The sequence below is a fragment of the Hypanus sabinus genome, chromosome 25 (assembly GCF_030144855.1).
Source record: "Hypanus sabinus isolate sHypSab1 chromosome 25, sHypSab1.hap1, whole genome shotgun sequence".
Lineage (NCBI taxonomy): Eukaryota > Metazoa > Chordata > Chondrichthyes > Myliobatiformes > Dasyatidae > Hypanus > Hypanus sabinus.
In genome coordinates this window covers 39,269,889-39,283,793 of record NC_082730.1, presented here as the reverse complement: position 1 = coordinate 39,283,793, position 13,905 = coordinate 39,269,889, and positions in this window count along the sequence as shown.

Here is a 13,905-nt window from a genome sequence, read left to right as displayed (position 1 = left end):
ATAAACAGATCCTCCCAGAGCTGCCCTGCTTATCCAAATGGGAGTAGGGGTACATTCACTGGCTGTTCTATGAGGTACCTCCGGTACTAATAAAAGTAACTTCTGGTCATTAATTACCTGGCACAGTTTGAAACAGAAAATGATGGAAGCACTGAGTGGGTCAGGCAGAATCAGGGAAAAGGGAATCAGTTACTGTTTCAATTTGAAGACCTCTTATCTGAGACAGGGAACTGGGAAAACAGTCTCACAGGATTCAAGAAAATTCATTGAGTTCAACGTAAACACTTCCATGAAGAACATATGTGGATCTGCTAAATCTAGAGTCCCATTCTAGATGCTAGGTTACATGGGAAAGAAGGGGGGAGGTTTACGGCAGTCACTGATGTTAGAACTGAGATTTGTGTTTTCTTTTTGTGAACAATCTGCAGGTGGAAAATGTTCTCCCTGTTTTGAAACATTCACATCCATTTCTAGTTGAAGTCTGGTTCGGTGGAAGATTGAATCAAGCACTTTGTGTCACAGCTCACCCTCACACTGTATCCTTGCTGTATTTTGTGTCCACAAAAATGTTATCAAAGTGCAGAGCATTTTATTTATCAGACCGAAACTGGATCAAAAGGCTGTAAATAATTCCTGCTATAATTAGCACACAATAAATCAAAGTTCCCTGGAATTAGTGAAACACACATGAATTATATTCTCCCCTCCTGGACTTAACTTTTATATGCGAACAATTAATCCTCCCCCGCAAACATTTTATTTTCAAAATGGATGCTGGCAGTCCTCTGCAAAAATTCAGTAGTCCAGGAATTAGTAATTTCAGCTCACACACTCTTAACCTGATCGCAAGGGCTTGGGATCACCCAATGCCACATCTGGGCCAGCTCCATTCTTTGAGGGAAAAGTGCTAAAGTGTCCTCACTCTTTCCCAACCCAAAGCTCCCTCTCTCCAGTGTATCAACCCATTGGTAAAATCTATAAAGACTGGGTCATATGTTACATATTGCCATGGAGTCATATCTTTAAGAAAAAGATCAGTGACACACCTCCATAATCAGCCTGGGGCATAGATAAGTAGACATATCCATGAAATGAGCAATCCAATGTTTAACCACAAAATTGATTTCTTGAAGCAAGGATGTTTCCAGTTTTGTGTCCCCTTATTGTTAGGGCATATTCTGGAGTTAGGGTATAAAGCAAATAATAATTTTACCAGCAACCAATCTTCAGATTTGAATGTGGTTTACAGATTGAATTTAAAACAGAGCTCAGAACAATTAGGCTTCAGATGCCTGAATATGCGCGAATGTGGCCTTGAGTCAATGGAGATTAACATTCGTTTTGGGTCTGGAGTGTGGGTGCAAAGAAGGAGGTTTGTGAAAACTATATGTAATTCAAAGGAAGCATTGTAGATACATTGTCACTATAGAGTTGTCCTGTTGTTACCTTTGATGTTTAGCATATAAAATACAATGTAATATTGGATAGGGCAGGCCAATTCTTATAAGGGTGATGCCTGTTGCTCGTTTTTGCTGAGAAAACCACTTCTCTGCCCACTAGCTTCAGTGTCTCTCCGGGAACTTTGTTCACAGAAACAACACTTATGTCATCTGATTTAGCTTTATTGTTACACACAGTACCCACTTAAGGTATCCAAATGTCCAGTGCCCCCTTTCTAGATGGGGGAGCCCAGCCAGGCTAGAAGTTGAAAAGAACATGGAACTGTACTGGTGAAATTAAAAGCGGAATCAAGAAAGCAAAGAGACAGCATGATAAAATACTGGATGAAATTCCACATACATTGAAATGCAGGAGGATAATGTGGTTGAGGACCAGTTAGAGAAATAAAATGAATGGATTGGGGTAAATGGGTAAAAGTGGTTGACGTATGCATTGTGGGTTGAAGCCCTCTTCTTGTGTCGTATGTCTGTAACCCTTTATAACTCATGTGTGTTGGCACATTTTAGGTTAAGTTCTTTATGGATACTTTGCATGATTTTCACAAAAGATGGGGATGATACTGAATTTGTTGTTGAAGAGGATTTGGGTCAAATATAGGATGGAATAAACATAGTAAAAGATAAAGGATTTAGAAGTTCACCATTTTTAAAGATGGATACACCACCAAGCCCAGATAATACGTTTTCAAGCCCATTAAAAGAAGCAAGGGGGTAAATCTGCAGAGGTTCTAACAGGATGCAGAAAAGGTGCTAGAGGACTAGTAAACCTGAACATTATATTTTAGTTCTTAAAAATAAAGTAATAAATGGACAGATCAAGCATTTATACATAAGCTAGTTTGACCATTAGAGTGGGAAAATTGGAATAAATTCATAGTATAGTTTTCATTTAGAAAGATATTATTTTGCATAAATACATTAAAGGAATGCCCAATTTAACTAACTTGATTACGTATTTTGAGGAATACTTGGAAGTATCATTGAGGACGGTGCACTTGATGAATCTGATCGATGCAAATTTTAGCAATAGGTTTGGTAACACAGCCACATACAAACAAGATCATGGGGGCACGAGGTCTAGGGAAGACTGATAACTTGGAAGCAAAACCGGCTTACTGCCATTTGCCAGGGATAATAGATAAACACGGAGAGAGTCTGCACACGCTGGAAATCGAAAGACACAGGCACAGAATGCTGGAGGAAATCAACGGGTCAGGCAGCATCTATGGAGGGGGTGCGGAGGAGAACGGGGGCTGGCTAAAAGGTGATGGGTGAAGCCATGTGGGTAGGAAAGGTGAAGGGCTGCAGAACAAGGAACCTGACAGGAGAGGAGAGTGAAAGGGAAGGAGGAGGTGATCAGCAGATGAGAACAGGTAAGAGGCTAATGTGGGGATTAGATGAACAGGGGAGGAGGAGGAGGGAGTTTTCTTTACCTGAAGGAGAAATCGATATTCGTGCTATCAGGTTTGAAATTACCCAGAAGGAATATAAGGTATTGCTTCTCATCCTGTGGGTCACATCATCATGTCACAAGAAGAGACCATGGACTGAATTGTCAGGATATGAATCAGAAATAAAATGTTTGGCCACGGGACTGTTCTACTTGTGGCGGATAGTGCGGAGGTGCTCTATGAAGCAGTATCTCAATTTATGATGGGTCTCGCCAATGTGAAGAGGGTCAAATCGGGAGCACTGGACCCAATAGACACCCCAGCATGTTCTCAGGTGAACTTTTGCCTCACCTGGAAGGACCGCTTGGGGTCCTAAATGGAGGTGAGGAAGGTGGTGAATGGGCAGGTGTAGCACCTTGGCCACTTGCAGGGACAAGTGCCAGGAGGGAGATCAGTGGGGAGGTTTGAGTGAGTAAGGGGATCACAGAGGGACCGAGCTCCGTAGAAAGTGGAGAGAAGGGGGATGCTAGGTAATTTCCGTGGAGGAACCCCTCTGGAAATGATGCAAGTTGTGGGGAATGATGCATTGGATGTGGAGAATCATGGGGTGGTTGGTGAAGACACGAAGAAATCTATTACTGCTAAGGTGACGGGAAGGTGGGTTGAGCGTGAATGTTTGGGTATTGGAAGAGATCCGGGTGAGGGCATCATCAATGGTGGTGGACGGGAAACCCCCTTCTTTGGAAGAGGATAGATTATGAGTCTTTTTGTGACTGTTACAAGTAGAGTTACTCATCGATCATGGCTTAGAACTCAGTCCTTTGCTTGTGTAGTAATAACGAAGTGTTCTACCTCAATGCCACATTCATAACCACATACAATAATGATCGGAAATACTGAAATATTATTATTTAAATTAGAAGGGCTGTCAGGTGATTTTAAATTAAGACAATTGTGAAGTATTTATTCCCTACAGAAATGTTGTCCACATTTACTCCCTTGCTCATCATGTTTTTAACTTGAGCATCTATACAATGCCATATGGTTATTGACACTGGTGGTCAGGCATTGGGACTTTACTGCCAGGTTCACACTGAATCTATTGAGGGAGCTCAGATGTTGAACAGTGCAACTAATTAATATGGAAGTGTTTGAGTAATTGTCATCAGTTAGATGAAATTAAGCACATTGGTTATGTTGTAATATTTGGTTATTTTAATTGTTTTACTATATTTCAACTGAGTGCTAGAGATGATGTACATATCAACAGTTGAATAGGTTTTGACATCATAGGCTACCAAAGGTCCATTTAAAAGCCCATATGCAGAGTTGGAGGTTCTATTTCCTGAGGACTAGATGCCATCAAAGGAGTGCAGCTTAACAGAACACTTGCCATGGATGCAATTAACCCATGGGACCAGAAGAGGTTAGTGTGCTACTAGAATTATTCTGAGGATTAACCACAAAGTGTGGCCTCATTTAAAATTAATTAGGGCACTGAGACTAAGTTATCAGTCTCAATTTCTTTGCTTGCCTTTTGAACACGTATATTGGTAGCCTCAAATACTTACCTCATGGAATTGATTGTACTCACTTTACACAAGTACTGACACGTGTGAAAATGAATTGATTAACATGGAATTTATGGAACCAGTTTATTGACCCGAATAGATGTTCCTTACAGTCACCCAAAAGTGAACAGTTGCAGAGTGCCACTGTAACCAGTGCTTTAGCCATTCATGTACCATGTAGAGCATGCGCTGAGCAATTATACCTTTCTAAATGTCCCAACCACTTCCGTGCACGTGATGGACACTTCTGAGTAGCAATGCAAAGTGCAAACAAACACACCTTCCCCTTCGTCACCTGAAGTAGGTGTTATCAAATGAAGCTGATGTCCCTATTGTGATGGGGTCCCTTGATATTTATAGCTTTTGCATTGCATTGTTGTTCTTACATTAATAAATTGTTTTATTATTGTCACATGCCCCACAATACTGTGATTAACATGTCTTGCATACAGATTGGTTCATTACAACAGTGCATTGAGATACTACCATGTGCAGGGAGAAATGTACATAGAGCATGGGACAGAGAAGAGTACAGCACTGGAACAGGCCATACAGCCTACAATATTGTGCTGACCCAGGTAAAAAGCAGATCAAAAACACCCAAGCACTAATCCCGTCTACCTTCACCATATCCATATTGCTCCATCTTCCTTACATCCATGTGCCCACCCAAACATCTCATGAAAGCCTCGAATGTATGTGTCTCTAGCCACCATACCAGACTGTGTATTCCAGGCATCTATAACTCTTTGAGTAGAAAATTCTCCTCCCTCCCCGACATCCCCCTTAAACCTACCCCCTCTCACTTTCAAAGCATTTCAACCCTGGGAAACAGGTACTCTCTGTCCACTCTATCTGTGCCTCTCATAATCTTGTAAAGCTCTATCAGATCTCCCCTCAGCCTCCAAGACAAAACCAACCTGAGTTTATCCAGTCTCTCATGATAGCACATGCCCTCTAAACCAGGCAGCACCCTCTCTTCTGCACCCTCTCCCAAGCCTCATTGTCCTTCCTATGGTGAAGCAATCCGAACTGTATGCAATACTCAAATATAGACAGAGTCCAAGCTCGGGAGGCTGTTGTCTGTGGTGTTCCGAGCTGAGCCACGTCTCTTTAAGCATTGTCACGGCAACAGGCAGAGCAGTTAACAGACCAAGCCCTGATGCACCCAGACAGGATGGTACAGTGATAACAATTGATCACTTCTAGTGGTAAATCCGCCAGCAATCTCCATGCCTCATCCTTCTCGGATAATGGGGAGTGCTTTCGAATATTTAACCTTGGATTGAGTGCTGCATCAATGATGAGAAATCTTACATTGAAGAGATCCTTATTTTTTGTCAGATCAGGAATAAGAGTTTTCATTCGATGTTAAGCGATAAGTTCAGATAAAGCCAGCATGGGAAGCCTACAAATTCATTCCCAAGGATTAAGTAGTGTTTGCGGTATTTACTGTCTTTCAAAATCATTGTATTTCGTACTGATAGATTGTGCTTTTGAACATCAAATGTGACTGTACTGGCAGTTTTACCTTGATTGGGAATTGAACTGTAGCCAATGTGGAGTTCCTAATGGAGTTCTTGTACTAGAACCTCTTGACTCTGTGTCTGTACAATGTTGTTTGAAATAGTGTACACATTCTCTGTGTGTTGGAGTACACTTTCAGAACCACCATTGCCAGGCATAATTACAATTGACCCTGAACATTGTGAGCAGTGTTGACTGTGTTTTTAAAATGCAAATAGGGCAGCACAATACTGGAAATACTAAAGCTGGTGCCTCACAGTGCTCATTACAGACCTGGATGCTACTTGTGTCCAGTCGATGCATTCTCCCCGTAACCACATGGGTTTCCTGTTGGTGTGCTGGCTTCCTTCTATGTGTCAAAGACATAGGGACTGGTAGGTTAATTGGCCAATATAAACTGCCGAAGTGTGTAAACAAATGAAAGTACTGGGGGAGGTGGTGGAGGCAGAAGCTGATGAAACTTTGGAGGGAATGAAAAAAAAGATACTAATAAAAGATTAGTGAAAATAGGTGGTTGATGGTTGTCCTGGACTCAATGCCTAACTGCTGGGTTTTACTTCATTGTACATATATTGTTACTTCCCTTCCTTTTCTATCACATTCTTCTGTAATGTCTAGAGAGAGTTCTGCACATCCTTCTTCAGTCAAACATCACAGAAAATTTACAATGCAGAACGAGATGTGGAAAAAATACCCACCAGTACAAAAAATAGAAGAAAGGTATTAAATGGTGAGAGATTGGCAGGTGTTAGTATTCAAAGGAAGGAACATATGCTTGTATATAAGCCTTTGGTATCTAACAATCAGATGCAGCTAGTGATTTGGCAAGCAAATAATTACAAATGGATTTGAATAGAAGTGTAAAGGAGCCTTATTGCAATTGTATGGAACTTTAATGAAAGGCCAGCAGAAGTATTTTAAAGGAAATTCAGTGTGGATTCCCAAGACTGATTCCAGTGTTATTGAGTTTCCCGTATAAGGAGAGATTAAGTAGATTAAGCCTGCACTCTAGGCGTTTAGAAGAATGAAAGGAGATGTCATTGAAACTTATGAAATTCTTGCAGGCTGGAAGTAGGGCACGTGCTTGCTCTGACTGAGGAGTCGAGAACCAGGCATCACAGTCTAGAAATAAGTATACTTTTAGGACTGAGATGAGGTGAAATTTCTTTGTAATCTTTGGAATTATCCACCATGAAGAGTGTGGAATTACAGTTAATTATTCATTCAAATAGAGAGCCATAGATAACTGGATAGAAGGGGAAGATCAGGGTAACGGAACAGTGCAGGAAAATGACGCAGAGGTAAGAATCTCTGAATTTCAGAGTCAACTCAAAGAGATGGATGTCCTATTTCTGCTCCTTCTGATGTTGTTGGCCATTTTGTCCAATGCCTTTGATCAATCTTTGGGTCTAAAACATTGCAGGTCACAACACTGTGTACTCTTTAAATATGATGAAGATTTGTACTGTTTCCACCTTTTCAGACAATGAGTTCCAGACCTTTACCAACCTTTGGATAAACTTTATTCCTCGTTTCTTCACTAGTCCTCCTACTGATTACTTTAAATGTATGCCCCTCTTTCCTGAGGGAATAAAGGTCCCCACTGTTTAGTCTGCTCGTGGTTTTATACACCCCAAATCATTTTCCCGTCAACCTTGGTTCAAAATTTTAAGAAATAACCTGAGTTTGTCAAATCTTTCTTTCCTGCCTCCATTTTCTGCTCTTGGTAATATCCTCATAAATCTCCTCTGCACCTTCAAAGTACAGTTATTATCGAAGTATGTGTATATTACACAACCTTGAGATTTGTCTCCTAACAGGCAGCCATGAAACAAAGAAACCAGAAAAAAAACATTAAAGAGACCACCAAGCACTCACTGTTCAGTGGGAAAAAATCAAATCAGGTGAACGATAAACTCAAGCAAAGAGCATTTTGAACTGAAGTCCTCAAAGGGAGTTCGTCCATGGACCATTAGTTCAGGCAGAACAGAGCAATGAATTGAACTGACACAACCCTCGCCTCGTGCCCCAATACCTTGAACTTTTTAATCTGGTCTGTCCCTAAGTCGTTGTCCAAACATTGGGTTAGGTTGCTTCAGTATGCTCTGGGGCCTGGACTCCGCTGCCTCGATTCGGCCTGTACCCAACCTTCCTGCTTGGCCCTGTGCTTAAATTGATCGAGCCTCAGGTCTTCCTCACTCACGCCGATGGGCCCACTGCCTCAGCTCAATTCTGTCACATCAAATTACCTCCCAGTCCAAAGGGATGTTACAGACTATTACTTGCGATGTTCGTTTGCCGGAAAGTAAGACTGGTTAACAAAGTATTTCGTTGTTTTCCTTGTTTGATAGCCACCAGACAGAAGTCACTGAGGTTCACCAATGCCATCTTAAACCAATGCAATCACTTCTTTCCTGTAATGCAGTGATTATAAGTGCATGAAAATTTGAGAACCACTTCTCATTCCTAATATTCAATGGTTTGCCAAATAAGCGACTTTAGCTACAGTACCTTTTAAACTGACCTGCTACATATAATGATTTATGGCCATAAATTAATGCTACTCCTTTCCTTTGAACTATCAGTGTCACCCCCACTCCCCTTAATTACCTACCTCTTTGCTTTGTTGCATCACCATAAATGCACTTCCACATACTTCTCTGGATTAAATTTTATTTGTTTCTTTCTACCTGACACAACCGTGGATTCTGCAACACAGCAGATACAGCAATTGCGCTTGTGAATATGCACATATGAGCTAATTATTATTTCATTGTGATGGTATTTAACTGCATTCTTTTCCTTGTAGCGCTTGCCGAGACTTGAGCAAAGTCTTGCTGCCTACTTGAATTCGGCCTTGCCTGAGAAATTGGACTGTTGAGTCAACTGACTGTGAAGACTAGTTGTATTTGTTTTATATTTATTTATTCCTTTCCGCTGCAGTGTTGGCTTTGTTTTCCAATTAGTTTGCGAACCTGTTTGGCCTGGCAGCTATTGTTTTCCTTTCCCTTTTACTCTATTTGCATTAAAGTCTGTGCACTATTGGCCTATTTCAGTCTGTCTCTATCTCTCTCTCTCTCTCTGTCTCTGGACTTGGGCCATACCCGAATAGATTGACACGACCTATCTTAACATACACTTTACATTACTCAGAAACAGGTTTTTTATCCTCACTCTAAACACATGGTGTATGCAAGCTTCTTTGTTCCCATGATTAAATTTAAATAAAGCACTTTATTTTGTATTGTAGCCGTGTGCTACACGCAGCGCTAAAATAACGACACGGAGTCGGTTAACTGCAATTAAAGATGATTTTATTCGAACTTCACAGCCTTGCTTTAAAGCCTCTCTCATCCCGCCCTCCCCAGGCGCGGATGCTGTAAGGGACACGTACTCACAAACCCCCGCAGGCTTTTTCACTTTGTTGCGGACCTGGCCTTTGTGCCGGCGCGTTGGCTATTTGTGAGCCGGTTCGAGTGCGCTAGGAAGTGGGTCGCCACAGTATCCTTATTGTTTTACCTTGCTTTACCCCAGGGCGCGGTGTAATAATCTGATCTGTATGAATGACATGCCAGACAAGTTTTTCACTGTATCTTGGCACATGTGGCAACAATAAACCAATACCAGAGATATTCAAGGCCTATACACAATTCTGACAAACTGTAAGCCTGGATTGGAACTTCACAGTTATCAAAACATTTCCAAAGTGAGCAGTGCTTGCCAGCTTCAGCAGTTAGGGCGGGTGTTAAAAACCAAGTTTCCCCTGCAATTACATTCAGATGTGTAAACAGTGAGTGTGGACAGCTCACCAAGATGAAAGCGGTCTGTAAACAAATGTGGCCCCAGCCTCAGCATTACACTTCATTGCTCTACAACTCATTCCTGTTATATTACTAGATGCTTTCGCACCTGTATGATTTTTTTGCTCATGTCAACTTTTCTACTTTTTAGGAAGTTTTGCTTTCTAACCCCCTTCTCCTCCAGATTTTGCAAACAGTGTTAAAGGAATTGCTTGTTGCTCACCTTGAAGGAAGCTGCCGATGAAGATCCTGTGATCTGCATTTCCCCCTTTGCAATATAAACTATGAATCTCTGGCATTCAACAACTGTGATGTTACCTGGCAGGCCTGGCAGCCAATCACATTGGAGAAAAGCTGCAGAAAGCAAACCAGAATGTAAAAGGTGGAATGCTTCAACTATTTATTAAAAATGGCGGCAACTCTATTTTATAACTTTAATTAAATATTAAAACAGCATCTATTTTGAAAGTTAGATATCTGGAGCATGCCACAAAAGGATACACCAGGTGGATAAGATACCGATAAACAAAACCAGAGAACTGAATTTTCTGATGTTGCTGTATGTAGGCTTCTCAGTAACTGCTGTTGGATCTCCTCCATACACGAGTTACTACGTGATGCACCATCAATAACTCACTCTGAGACGTAAAGGCGAGATATCGGCTTTTATTGACTGGAAGAATGAACAAGCAGTAGTTGACCACCATACTACATCCTGGAGACTGAGGCCGGGGTGGTGTCTCCAATCGCCTTTATACCGGGGTCTGTGGGAGGAGCCACGGTCAGTGGGAGGAGCCACAGGAGCAGTCAGCGGGGGGGGGGGGGGGCGTGTCCAGAAAGGTATATGTAGTTCACCACAGCTGTGACAGCTGCAGCATTATTTCTGACATCAAGTTCTGAGCCAATAGCTCTGTATCCCTTGCACCAATCACCTTTCCGGCTCTTAGCTTCATCCCACCCCCTCCGGTCTCCTCCTATCATTTCGCATTTCCCCCTCCCCCCACTGCTTTCAAATCTCTTAGTATGTCTCCTTTCAGTTAGTCCTGACGAAGGGTCTCGGCCCAAAGCGTCGACAGTGCCGTCTCCCTATAGATGCTGCCTGGCCTGCTGTGTTCCACCAGCATTTTGTGTGTGTTGTTCCATTTTAAATAGTTTACTGTTAACTTTGCACTAAGGCATTATGTCTTCATGCTGGTTGATCTGGCATGCACTTCAGTTAGATGGAAGTGTTGTGTGATCACAGCTGGAAGTTGGTCTTCATGATATCTTTGCCTCAGATAACATTAACAATGTCACACCTTTGACGATGGTAAGATATTGGAAGGCAAAGGTAGCATAAGACATGTGTTGGAGGAAAATATTATATTTAGGCTGAAAGTTGACAGATAACTTTCTTAGTTTCTTAGAAGAAAGCCTTAGCAGCTTTCTTCTTACCCCCGTCAGGAGGCATTCTTATTGCACTCTCCCCTTCTGACTAGAGTGACAGTAAGGTTAGAGCATGGAGGAAGGCAATTTGGTACATGGGACCTTGCTGGCTGTAAACAAAAGCAAATTCATTGGAACCACTCCCCTCTAACTCCCCAAGCTCTGGCAATATTCTTTGCTTCCAGTTATTTACACAATACCCATCTGACAGCCACCATTAATTCTGCCTCACTACACCCCTCCCCACCAATCTGGGCGATGCATTCCAGATCTTAACACTCCACCGCATACTTTGCATTTTGTCATGTTACTTTTTGTTTGTTTGTAACCTTCATCTTATGTCCTTTGTTCCTTGATCCATCCATGAATGGGAACAATACCCATTTTAGTTTTTATGATTTTGAAAGACCTTTCTTAAGGCTCCCTGTTCCTAGCCTATCTAGTCCATCCATGTAATACAGTCTGTCTTCCCCAAGGTAATTCTACTGCCTGGTCTATAAGGATTTCACATCTTTTCTAAGATGTTCAGAGCTGGACACAAGACTCCAGCTGTGATCAAATCTGTATTTTATAAAGTCTCAACGTGACCTTCTTGTAATTTATTTATAAATCCCAGGATCATAGAGAGAATCAGTACAGAAACAGGCCTTTCAGCCCACCATATGCTATCTTATTCACCCCAAATATTCCTCTCCCCACCAAGTCTATGTCCCACCTACACACTAGTGGTAATTTATAGTAACCAATTACCTACTAACCTGCACATTTTTTGGGGATGTGGGAAGAAACTGGAGCACCTGGAGGAAACCCATGCAGTTATAGGGAGGCAAAGCAAACTCCACACTGACAACAACAGGTTAAGATTGAACCTGGCTTGCTTGAGCAGTGAGATAGTGGCTTCACTAGCTCTACCAATGTGACACCCATTTATCAGATCAGCTTTCTTTTGGACAATTTTCTGAACAACTTTTCTTAATTAATCCATACTTGTCCAATAGGGAGAAGGATGAAAAACTGAAGGCAAAATTAGCAAGTGTAGCCAAAGTTGAAGAAAAGGTAACAGATGCCCTGAGTTTCTGGTTGTCTATCATTTTAACTCTCCATCCCACTCCTACTCTGTCCCTCCTTGCACTGTTCCAATGAAGACCAATGTAACCTTGAGAACTGCATCTCTCTGTCTATATACATTGTATTTCTTGAGTTTAATGTTCTACTTTCATATTATTAGCTATTCTGTGTAAACAAATTAGCAAATGCTTAAGTGACTATATAAAGCAGATAATTAACAGGTTTCAGAAATCAAATGTTAGCAATAACTTTCCATTTCTCTCCACCTATATTTTGAAATTCTTTCTTTGCACACTTCTTAATGTACTTTCTGAAATGTGTGTTTTTGGGAGGGAAGAATAAATTATTGTGTTACATAATGCAGACTTTTGTTGATTTATGCAAGATAAGTACATATAATAAACTTGGTGTGTTTGTTCTACACTGTTCTCCAATATTCTTCAAATGAATAAATAATAATTGATCTGAAACTGACAGAAGAAAAAATACGACCAATCCTTGGTAGTTCTGTTGCATTCGAAGAGGTTAGGGTCACAATGCACATTTGGATCTGCTAAGTAGGCTAATTTAAGATTTAAAGCACAGTTCAAAGTATTATGCATCTGATGAGACAGGCTTAGAAATGTTTTTGAAATAGTGATAAAAGACAAAGTAAGTTTTAAATGGTAGAAGTAAGTCTTGCAATAGAAAATGTACCATCTTTTGATTTTTATCATTTGGGTTCCATGTATGCCTCGAGTACTTGAAATATCAGTTACTGAGGAAATGAGTTGAATGTAAAAATAAAAATTCTGGAAAATATTCGAGCAATTGATAGTGACAAATGTTGCAATCCACAGATGTAATTCTCACAATGAAATAGAGCTTAACCTGCCCTTCTCCAAGGAAAACTAAAGGTTTCCATAGAAATGTGCATCTACATATTCTGGTTTTAATATAATGCAAAGAACGAATCGAAACTTGTAATATATTGATTCTAGGGAATTCATTCTCCCTCCCAGTCTTTGCCAACATTACCCTTAAGCAAGTATTAATTAAAGGAAACTTACAGGAAAAACTGCATATATACATAGTTTAAGACATACATACTTTAAAATATCTTACATTGATTGCAAACTCATGCTAGAAATTAACAAACATTGCTCAAATTCTTATGCTTCCTACTCAACATTTTTATGGTTAAGTATAGAAACCATAAGCTGTTACAGTTATACAGTTTTCAAATAGAGATCCTTCAGCCTAATACATCTATGCCCACTGTGTGCCCTGTGAGTTAGTGCCATTTGCCCTCTTTGGCCCACAGCCCTCTAAACCATTCCTACCCATGTAATTATATAGAAGGCTTTTAAGTATTGGCTCAATCACTATATCTTTGGTAGCTTATTCCAAATGTGCTCCACCGTTTATGCAAAGAGCCTGCCTGTGTTTCCTGTTCTCATTGCTATCGTCAATGAGGTCCAGGAGCCCGAGTACCCAAACTCAATGATTCAGGAACAACTTCACCCCCTCTGCTGTCAGATTTCATGGACACCACTTCATTATTCCATGTTTTTTGCACTATTTATTTGTCTTTTTGTAATTTATAGGTTTTTATGCATTTCCACTGCTGCAACAACAAATTGCAGGTCACCCAGTATGTTAATGGTAAAACGCTTGATTTCGA